Source organism: Chrysochloris asiatica, unplaced genomic scaffold (assembly GCF_000296735.1).
Source record: "Chrysochloris asiatica unplaced genomic scaffold, ChrAsi1.0 scaffold00022, whole genome shotgun sequence".
Lineage (NCBI taxonomy): Eukaryota > Metazoa > Chordata > Mammalia > Afrosoricida > Chrysochloridae > Chrysochloris > Chrysochloris asiatica.
This window is the reverse complement of record NW_006408540.1, coordinates 23,818,712-23,828,070: the sequence shown is the minus strand read 5'-3', so window position 1 is coordinate 23,828,070 and position 9,359 is coordinate 23,818,712. Positions and strand designations below refer to the sequence as shown.

General features: G+C 41.1%; 1 pseudogene; it reads right to left on the bottom strand.

Annotated features, from left to right (window-relative positions):
• Positions 1 to 171: 171 nt before the first annotated feature.
• LOC102816821 overlaps positions 172 to 9,359 on the bottom strand; it is a 31,317-nt pseudogene continuing 22,129 nt past the window's right edge.

Below are 9,359 nucleotides of genomic sequence, written 5' to 3'. Positions count from 1 at the left end.
AAAAAAAAAAAAAAAAGGAGAGCACTTTGGAAAGATACAGAAAAAGGTAGTTTACATTGAATCACTTTCATAATGGAATCTTAGGGAGTTTAACGAAAATGTACCTTCTTCGACTTTTTCTTTTGTAAATTCCTTGTCTGACTTCCTGTCCCAGTGCCCACGGAATGACAGCTACAGTAAGAGGTGTGGAGTTGGAAACAGACTCTGGAGCCTCAGAGGGTTTGGGGGTGGTAGGTACTCCAGTAGCTTCTTGACCTTTTCCTTTTCAGTGTCACCTTCATCTTGCTCTGTCACAGATGAGTGTGAGTAGCCCATGGTGACCTGCTCAGGTAAATGCCTTCAATGTCTTCACCTCTTGGGCTGTGATGGAAGACATGGGCTTGTTGTCCTCATCGCTCAGTTCCCCGAAGATCGGAGATGATCCCCAGCTGGTGGTGCTCTTGTTGGTGGCCACGATACTGTTCTTCCCACAAGCCAGGCTCTGGACTTTCCAACTGCAGAGGTTCCGCACTGTTTTTGGGTACATAGGGGACTCCCATGAGGTGTTGGTAGCCCCCCAGAAAAAAAGACCACCTACTTCATTGACTATGAAGGAGCAGGTGTAACCAGCCTAGATCTGGGAAGCCCCAGACCCTGGGAAGTCGAATAGCTTCACCAGGTGAGGCACTATCTCATCCTTTTTCTCTGTGTGGCCCAGCTGGCCCTCACCGCTGACCCCACAGGAGAAGAAACACTTCTGGGAGTCCAGAACTAGTGTGTGGTTTACACCACAGGCCATGTCTTGCTCAACCACATCTTGCTCAACCACAGTTGGGACTGGCAAAATCTGTTAGTCTTTTATCTTCTCAGTGAAGATGGCCACTCGTTGGACATCAGCTCACAGTTATACTCTATGTGCTGTGCCCAGGCAATGTACAGGACACCCAAAGGAACAGATGTTTCCACTGCAGTCCATTAGCACTGAGTTCAGCCCTGCAGGCCGTTTTGAGAACTGGCTGGTTGTTGTGCATTATCTGTGCAGGATTCAGAACCTCATCTGTCTGGTTGCCCTGGCCCAGCTGCCCCATCTTTTCTCTCCAAATGCAAACACAAAGCCCATTTCTGTCCAGGCCAGCGTGTAGTTCCACCCATAGGCTGCCGACACAACCAATTTGTGACTGAGCCCCTCCGTGAATTTGGGGGATTCCACTCTCTTGGTGTCACCATGTCCTAGCTGCGCCTTCTCATTTTGATCTCAGATCCACTTCTTCTTGGGCATTGTCATGGCAAATACACTAAAAATGTCTCTTATGTATCAAATCTGTTCTTGAGATGGTTTCTAAATTCAGGAAGGATATATTTAAGATACTATTTCAGCTTTCTTGGCTTGTTTTAATTTTCTTCAGCTTCAGCCTAAACTTGCATAAGAGCAATTGATGGTCTTATTCCACAGTTTGTCCCTGACCTTGGTTTCGTTGATGATATTGAGCTTCTCCATTGTGTCTTCCCACAGATATAGTCAATTTGATTCCTGTGTGTTCATCTAGTGAGGTCTACATGTGCAGTTGTCTTTTATGTTGTTGAAAAAAGGTAATTGTCATTGGTCTTGCACATTTCTATCTGCAATCTCCAGCATCATTTCTATCACCAAGGCTATATTTTCCAATTATGCATCCTTCTTTGTTTCCACCATTATCATTCCAATTACCAGCAATAATCAGTGCATCTTGAAATGTCTGCTTGATCAATTTCAGATTGAAGAAGTTGGTAGAATTCTTCATTTTCATCATTACTGGCTTTAGTGGTAGGCATGTAAATTTGAATAATAGTGTTATTAACTGGTCTTCCTGTTGTTGCTGTTAAGTGCCCTCAGGTTGGTTCTGACCCATAGAGACCCTGTATAGGGTTTCCAAGGAGCAGCTTGCTTATTCTATAGTGCCACACCAGGACTGTAGTAGGCATATGAATATTATTCACACAGGCCTTCCTGTAGGCATATGAATATTATTTTATTCCTGACAGCATTGTACTTCAAGATAGATTTTGAAATGCTCTTTTTGACAATAAATGTATTACCATTTCTCTTCAGTTTGTCGTTACTAGCATAGTAAACTACATGATTGTCTGATTCAAAATGGTCAATACCTGTCCATTCCAGCTCACTAATACCTGAGTTACTGATCTTTATGCATTGCATTTCATTTTTGACAAATTCCAATTTTCCTATATTCATACTTCTTTCATTCCACATCCCAACTATTAATTGTTGTTTGTAGTTGTCTCTGTTCATTTGAGTTGTTCCCTATCAGCAAATAAAGGTTTTAAAAGCTTTACTCCATTCATTTCATTAAGGTTAAGTCTAGTTAGAGAAGGCAACTTTTCCACAGTCATATTTGAGGAACTCATCTTCTGGCACTATATCTGACAATGTTCTATTGCTATTCACAAGATTTTCAGTGGCTAACCATTTGGAAGTGTCTGATTCTCCTTCTTCTTAGTCTGGCTTAGTCTGGAAGTTCTGCTGATATCTGTCCAGTGGGTGACTCTGCTGGTATTTAAAAATTCGGGTGGCTTCCAGCATCATAGCAACACACAGACCATCACAGTAGGACAAACTGACAGATAAGTGGTGGTCATGAGGCATTATTATTGTTGAGTCAGTTCTGACCCCTGGTGATCTTGGATAGGGTTTCTGAGGAGCAGCTGGTGAGGTTGAACCACCAACCTTGTGCTTCAAACCGACCTTGCAGTCCAGCTCATTAACCCACAGTGCCACACCAGGACTCTGTGAAGAGTACTACTTCTTCTTCTATGTTCTGGAAGAGATTGAGTAGAATTGGTTTTAGCTCTTCTTTGAATTCTTCAGTGTAACCATCTGGTTCTGGACTTTTGTTTGTTTGTTTTTTAATGACATCTCAATTTCTTCTTTTCTACCCCTGTTTGTGTCAGTTTAAGTACGTAGTGTGTTTCTAGGACCTTGTCCAGGTGTCCTTTTGGGAAGTCATCATTTCACCACCAAGTTTGGTACTTTTCTGTCTCAGGAAATGGCCCCACCATTTGCACAAGCAGGAAACCTAACTTCTCCTGGGGAGAGAGAAGACTGATCCCGACCCCATTACTCATCCACCTGTGGGGAACAAATATAATTCAGTTGAACGTTTATTAAAAACAAAGACAAAAGCAAATGTATATACACTTCTTTGTTGTTGTTGTTTTTCCTGACATTACATAGGTGAACAGTTTGTGTGTGGGGGGTTTGGAAGGGTGACTAGTCCAAGTCCAAGTTATTTAAATTATATTTACTTGCGTTTTCATCAACATCCATTTCCTTCTGTAAACTTGTTTCACATTCAAGATGGGGTGGGGTTGGGAGGAGCAAACTCATGTAGCTCCAATTCATGTTACTTAATATCCAGAAGAATTAGATCCCATTCACTTTTTCTTAACTTCCTGCCCCCCAAAAGCATACCTTGAGGAAAGCATTTTTAGATCCAATAAAAACAACCCAAGGAAACAGTAAAGACCTTCAGGTAAATGACAGTCTTGGTTATCTAGTGCTGACAGAGCAGAACAACCACAAGGGCTTTAACAAACAGAAATTGATTCTCTCAGAGCTCATGAGGCAAGAAGTCTGAATTCCGAGAGTCAACTCTGGATAAAGATTCTTCTAACCATTCACTTTCTGTAGGGCCAACATTTCTTGGAAATTGCCATGTGTCATGGCATGAATCCTTCCGTGGGTCTAGAGCTCCGCATTGTAGGGACCCCAGGTCTAAACGATGTACTCCACCCCAGTTCTTCTTTCTCAGTGGTAGTAGGTTCCTCCTTCCCTGATATTTTCTTTTTCCTTTCATTTCTTATAAGATAAAAGGTGCTGCAGACCATACCTCTGGGAAACTTCCTGACATGGGATCAGGGTTCTGATGGGATTAAGCGTATTGCATCCCACCCTTAATCCTCTTATTGGTTTAGCACATCAGATCACAACACAGGGGACCATCACCTAACTGCCACACCGTTGAGAATCACGGCTCCAGGCAACCTGACATATATCTTTGGGGGACACAATTCAATCCATGAAAATAATCCACTTCATAGGATAAACAAAGAACAAAAATCCCAGAACATAACCAAAAAATTCTGCCCCAAACCACAACTGGTGAACCCAAACTAAGCTCTCTCCCCTCTGCACGAGTTGGCTTTCTTAGTTGGCTACTGATTCTCCTTAGATGATAACTGATTTCCACCTGACATGCACTGGGACTCTGACTTGCCCATCCCCATGGGACTGGGCTAAATACATTGCAGGTGAGAGATAGTTTTTGCTTGTCAGAACATTCTCTTCTCCATTCTGTTGTCAGTGACGTCTAAGAACTTTTTGTTGGTGGATATAAGCAGGGACGAATTCCTGGGTGGTACAGTTAACAGGCCTAGTTGCTAAACTAAAGACTGAGGCTCGAGTTTATCAAGAGGCACCTTAGGAGAAAAACTTGGTAATTATCAATGTTGTTGTTGTTGATGTGTGCGGTAGAGTCGGTTCTGACTCATAGCGACCCTGTACAGGGTTTCCGAGGCTGTAAATCTTTACGGGAGCAGAACGCCTCATCTTTCTCCCGTGGAACAGCTGGTAGTTTCGAACTGCTGAGCTTGAGGCTCGCAGCCCGATTAGTAACCACTACGCTACAAGAACTCCTTTCCAAAAAACCACCCATTGAGAACCCTGTTCTATTCTGACACACATGGAGTCTTTCTGAGTTGGAACTGACGGTAACTGGTTGGTAAGCAGGAAGCAGTATATATTCTTTAGTTCTAACCCTCCATGGCTTCAGCAGCTTTTGCACTGTGGTGATACCCAGAGTTTGAACCCTTTTGTGATGTGAATGTTTTGGCCTAAGTTTAAAAGTCTCTAGGGCACTGTGGGTTAATGTGCCAGACTGCAAAGCCGTTTGAACTGCAAGGTCGGTGGTTCAAGCTCACCGGCTGCTCCTTGGAAACCCTATATAGGGTCGCTATGGGTCGGAATCGACTCGATGGAACTTCACAACAACAATCATAACAAGGGTCAAGACTTATTTCTCTCAGACAACCAGACTTTTTCTTCTTATTTCTGAGCTAGGCATGGAGAAGGGAAAGAAGAACTTAGAAGAAGCCTGAGGTAGCTGGTCATATTTATTAGGGGTCCTCAGCATCCAAGAGAAGTCTGGGCTAGTTTCCTATGTGAGGTTCCTAGTACATTGGGTAGCTGTGAGTCTGAGTAGAAGCTATGGCAATTGGTGATCAGTACGTCTTTAAAACTGAAGACATGCCAAGACAGGATGTTCAAATTTGTGATACAGGTTAAATGTTTACATTAAAAAAGATATTTTAACACATGTAAATATATCTAATTTTCGTTTCCAAATAACTATAAAATGAACAAAGACATCAAAAGCCAGGGTTTGTAATATGGAAAAGACAGCACTCCTAATCACTGAAAGAAACATACGTAGTTCAACAAATGTTGGGACACGCCATTAACCCCAAAATAAATTCACAAGGGATTGAATAGTTAAACTCGGACAATGAAATCATAAAAATATTTGAAATAATTATGAGAAAATTAAAAAAATATTTTAGTGGGAAAGACTTGGTGTAGATTGACACAAACCCCAGAAGCAGAAAGATATTGTTGATATGTTTAAATAAACATTAAATTTGTTTCGAAGACAAAATCGTTCATAATCATAATAAAAAGGTAAACAACATAGGAGAAAAACCATCTGCACATCATATTACAAACCAAGCATGGTTTATTTCCTAAAACTTAATAAAACAAACAACAGACTCACAGGAAAATAGGCAAAGGCTGTTAATTGACAGTTTATGGTAAAGGGAAAGGAGATGACTCTTAACTCTTAATTATATAAACAGGTTCCCAACCTTACTCCTAGTAAGATTGTTGTTGTTGGGTGCTGTTGAGTCATAATGACCCATACTGTAGAGTAAAACTGTACTTGGCTGTCATCTCCATAGGGAAGCAGATTACTAGGTCTTTCTCCCATAGAGTTACTGATTGAGTTTGAACTACCAACCTTTCAGTTAGCAGTCTGTTGTTGTTAAGAGCCATTGAGTCAGTTCTAACTCATAGCGACCTTATACAGGATTTCTGAGGAGTGGCTGGTGGATTTGAACTACTGAATATGCTGTTTGCGGGCAGTGGTGGTGTTGGTGTTGGTTATATGCCATGGAGTCGGAACTGATTCATAGCAACCCTGTACAGGGTTTCCGAGGCTATGAATCTTTACGGGAGCAGAAAGCCTCATCTTTCTACCATGGAACAGCTGGTAGTTTCGAACTGCTGACCTTGCAGTTCGCAGCCTGATTCGTAACCACTACGCTACCAGAGCTCCTTGATGAGAGTAGGGGGATAGAATATAAACACTGGGAATTATTTTTATCTACAACTAGTTCCATGATCTCTCAGTCACTTTTGATAGAACCCATTTTATAAAAAACAAGACAAAACTGGAAGCAGTAGTAAGAACAGAATGTCAAGCTTAGAATTCCAGCACTCTTCTTGACACATTTCTTACATACACAGGCCAAGAAGTTGGGAACAGTTCATAATGTACTTAGTGGACAAGGCTTTTTCTAGCTCAGTGAGTTCTAGCGCACTGGAATTCCTCTGAAATATACTGCCTAGGAGTCCTGGTGTAGCGCTGGGGGTTAATGCGCTGGACTACAAGGTTGTTTTGAACTCCAAGGTTCAACCTCCCTAGCCACTCCTCGGAAACCCTATACAGGATCGCTATAAGTTGCAATTGACTAAATGGCACTTAACAATTGTCCTGTTATGTTCTTCAGAAAGATAATATACAAAATATATTAGTTTTAACTGAGAGAAAATCTCTCAAAAGATTTCTTGTAGTCATGTCATAAAGGTGCTCACATAAATGAAGAGGTTAAACTCTCCAGCACTGTACTGCTAATTCTTTTCACATTTTAATTCAAACCTGAAGTGACATATCATGTGACTTATGCAAACTTACTGTGGCCAATTGAAGGGTTGGATAAGGTAACAATGGTATTCTAGAAAGAATGCTCAACTACTGTGTCATTAAGACTTAATGCAAATTAAAATGACACTTTGTTGTTTTTAAGTGCTGTCCAATTGGTTCCGACCCATAGCGACCCTGTATAATAGGGTTTCTGAGGAGCAGTTCATGAGTTTGAACCACTGACCTTGCAGTTCCAACTGACGTTATGGTTGAGTGCTTATCCTATATAGCACCACACCAGGACACTAGGATGTGGGTTTTCACCAATTAAATTAGAAAATGCGTTTGATAAATCACTTTGATAAATCACTCTGAGTAGGGGGGACAACAAGCATTCTCATAGATGGCAGTAATTAAAACTCTGTGGGGACCAGCTTGGCAACACTGATCACAAGCATATGACTCTGGGCCTGGCCATGCCACCTCTCAACGTTTATCCTACAGACCCACTCATACAAGTTTCAACGGAAAGGTATATGAGATCACTCACTGCAGCATTGTACAGAAAATCGAAACCATTAAAACATCTACCAACAGAGTGAAATATGTCATATATGTACAATGGAACAAAATGAAGCCATTGAAAAATGAAGTAGATCTTTTCATAGTGATGCGGAATAAGCTCCAAAATATATGAAGGACAATTAAAATGAAAACAGACAAGATGTAGAACAGCTTTATCGCATGTTGCCATCTTGTTGTTGTTAGGTGCCCTTGAGTCAGTTCTGAATCACAGTTACCATCTTAGAAATGTTTATTTCACATATAAAGCACACACATATTTGCTTGTAGATGTATAGAATATTCGTGGAAGTTTATAAGCAAAATCTCTTGGGAGAGAAATGGGGTTACTGGGAGCCAGAAATGAATGAGCCTTAGTTCTCACTATGTGGTCTTTGAATCTTTTGAATTTTTACATTATGACCATGAGTGATCAACTTATAAAATTAATAAAGCCTATGGACTCCTGGTTTGGCACTATAGGCTAAGCACTGCGAATCACAAAGTCAGCAGTTCAAACCCACCATCCGTTCCTTGGAAACCCTATACAAGGTTGCTATGATGGCACTTAACAACTCGATGGCACTTAACAACAACACACTTCCAGGAGTGTCTCTGTAGTGGGCCACAAGCTTAAACTCCTGCAGTGACCTGCTCTTCACATGCCCTGGCCAGGCCCTGGGATCTGAAAGGTCCTGAATGTCTTCAGAGCTCAGTCACTTTATAATTATACCACATGATCTAGTGCTGCCATAACAGAAATACCTTTCTGTTTTCACAAACAGAAATTTCTTCTTTTACAGTTTAGGAGGCTGCAAGTCTGAATTCAGAGTGCTGTCTTTTCCTCTCTGTTTCTGCTGGTTCTAGGAGGTTCCCAGCTCAGAGACCCCAGATCCAAAGAACACTCTGCACTCTGGCTCTTTGCTCTTAGTCATGGTAGGCCCCTCCCTTTCTGCTTGCTTTTTTCTTTTTGACCTTGTAAGATAAAAGTAAAACTCCCTTTACATCAGATCAGGGCTCTGATCTGAGAAAGGGTTGTATTCCACTCACCCTAGTGTGGTGTTATAGGATAAGCACTGGACTGCTAATTACAAGGTTGGCGTTTCAAACCCATTAGTCGCTACTCCTTGGAAATCCCATATAAGATCAATATGAGCCGGAAGAGACTTGGTGGCACTTAACAACAACAAGGACCACTGTGTTACTTGATAAAATTAGTGGAGATGAGGATAGAGAGTAGACCTATGACTATTTCTGTCTGATAAATTTCAGCATCAGGGGAGCTGCTATTCATATATTGTAAATAACTACTTTGCCTTTTGCCTGCCCTTCCTTTTTCTCTTTCTCTTTTCCTTTTCCTTTCCTCCCTACCACTTCATCTGGCTTGGGGCATCACCTCTCCAAGGCTTTTATTTTACTGAAAAAAAAATTTAAATACCTGAATAGCTAGCACACAAACTAGTACATCAAAGGGTCGACTGCTTTTGTGCAATTTACTGCTGCCTGCTGAGAAATTACTAGGAAACTAAGTTCAATTATTCAATTAAATAGAAGTTGAATGTAATTAATGGCATGCTGTTGAGGCCTTGATGTTTATATCTACTACATCAAACTGGAGCATTGTGGAAAATGACCAAATTGGTTGTCAACCATTTTGTGGTCAGAGCCCATTTTTTGAGTGTGACCTACGTTTTTAACTATATTCTTGAAATAATTAAGACTTGAACATTCACTTGAAAAACACTGATTTTTTTTGGGAAAAAAGAGCTTTCCATAGTTCCCACTCCATTCCCTCAGATGCCTACATTTTTTGCTCCATGCTCACCTAAGACAGACTGTGCT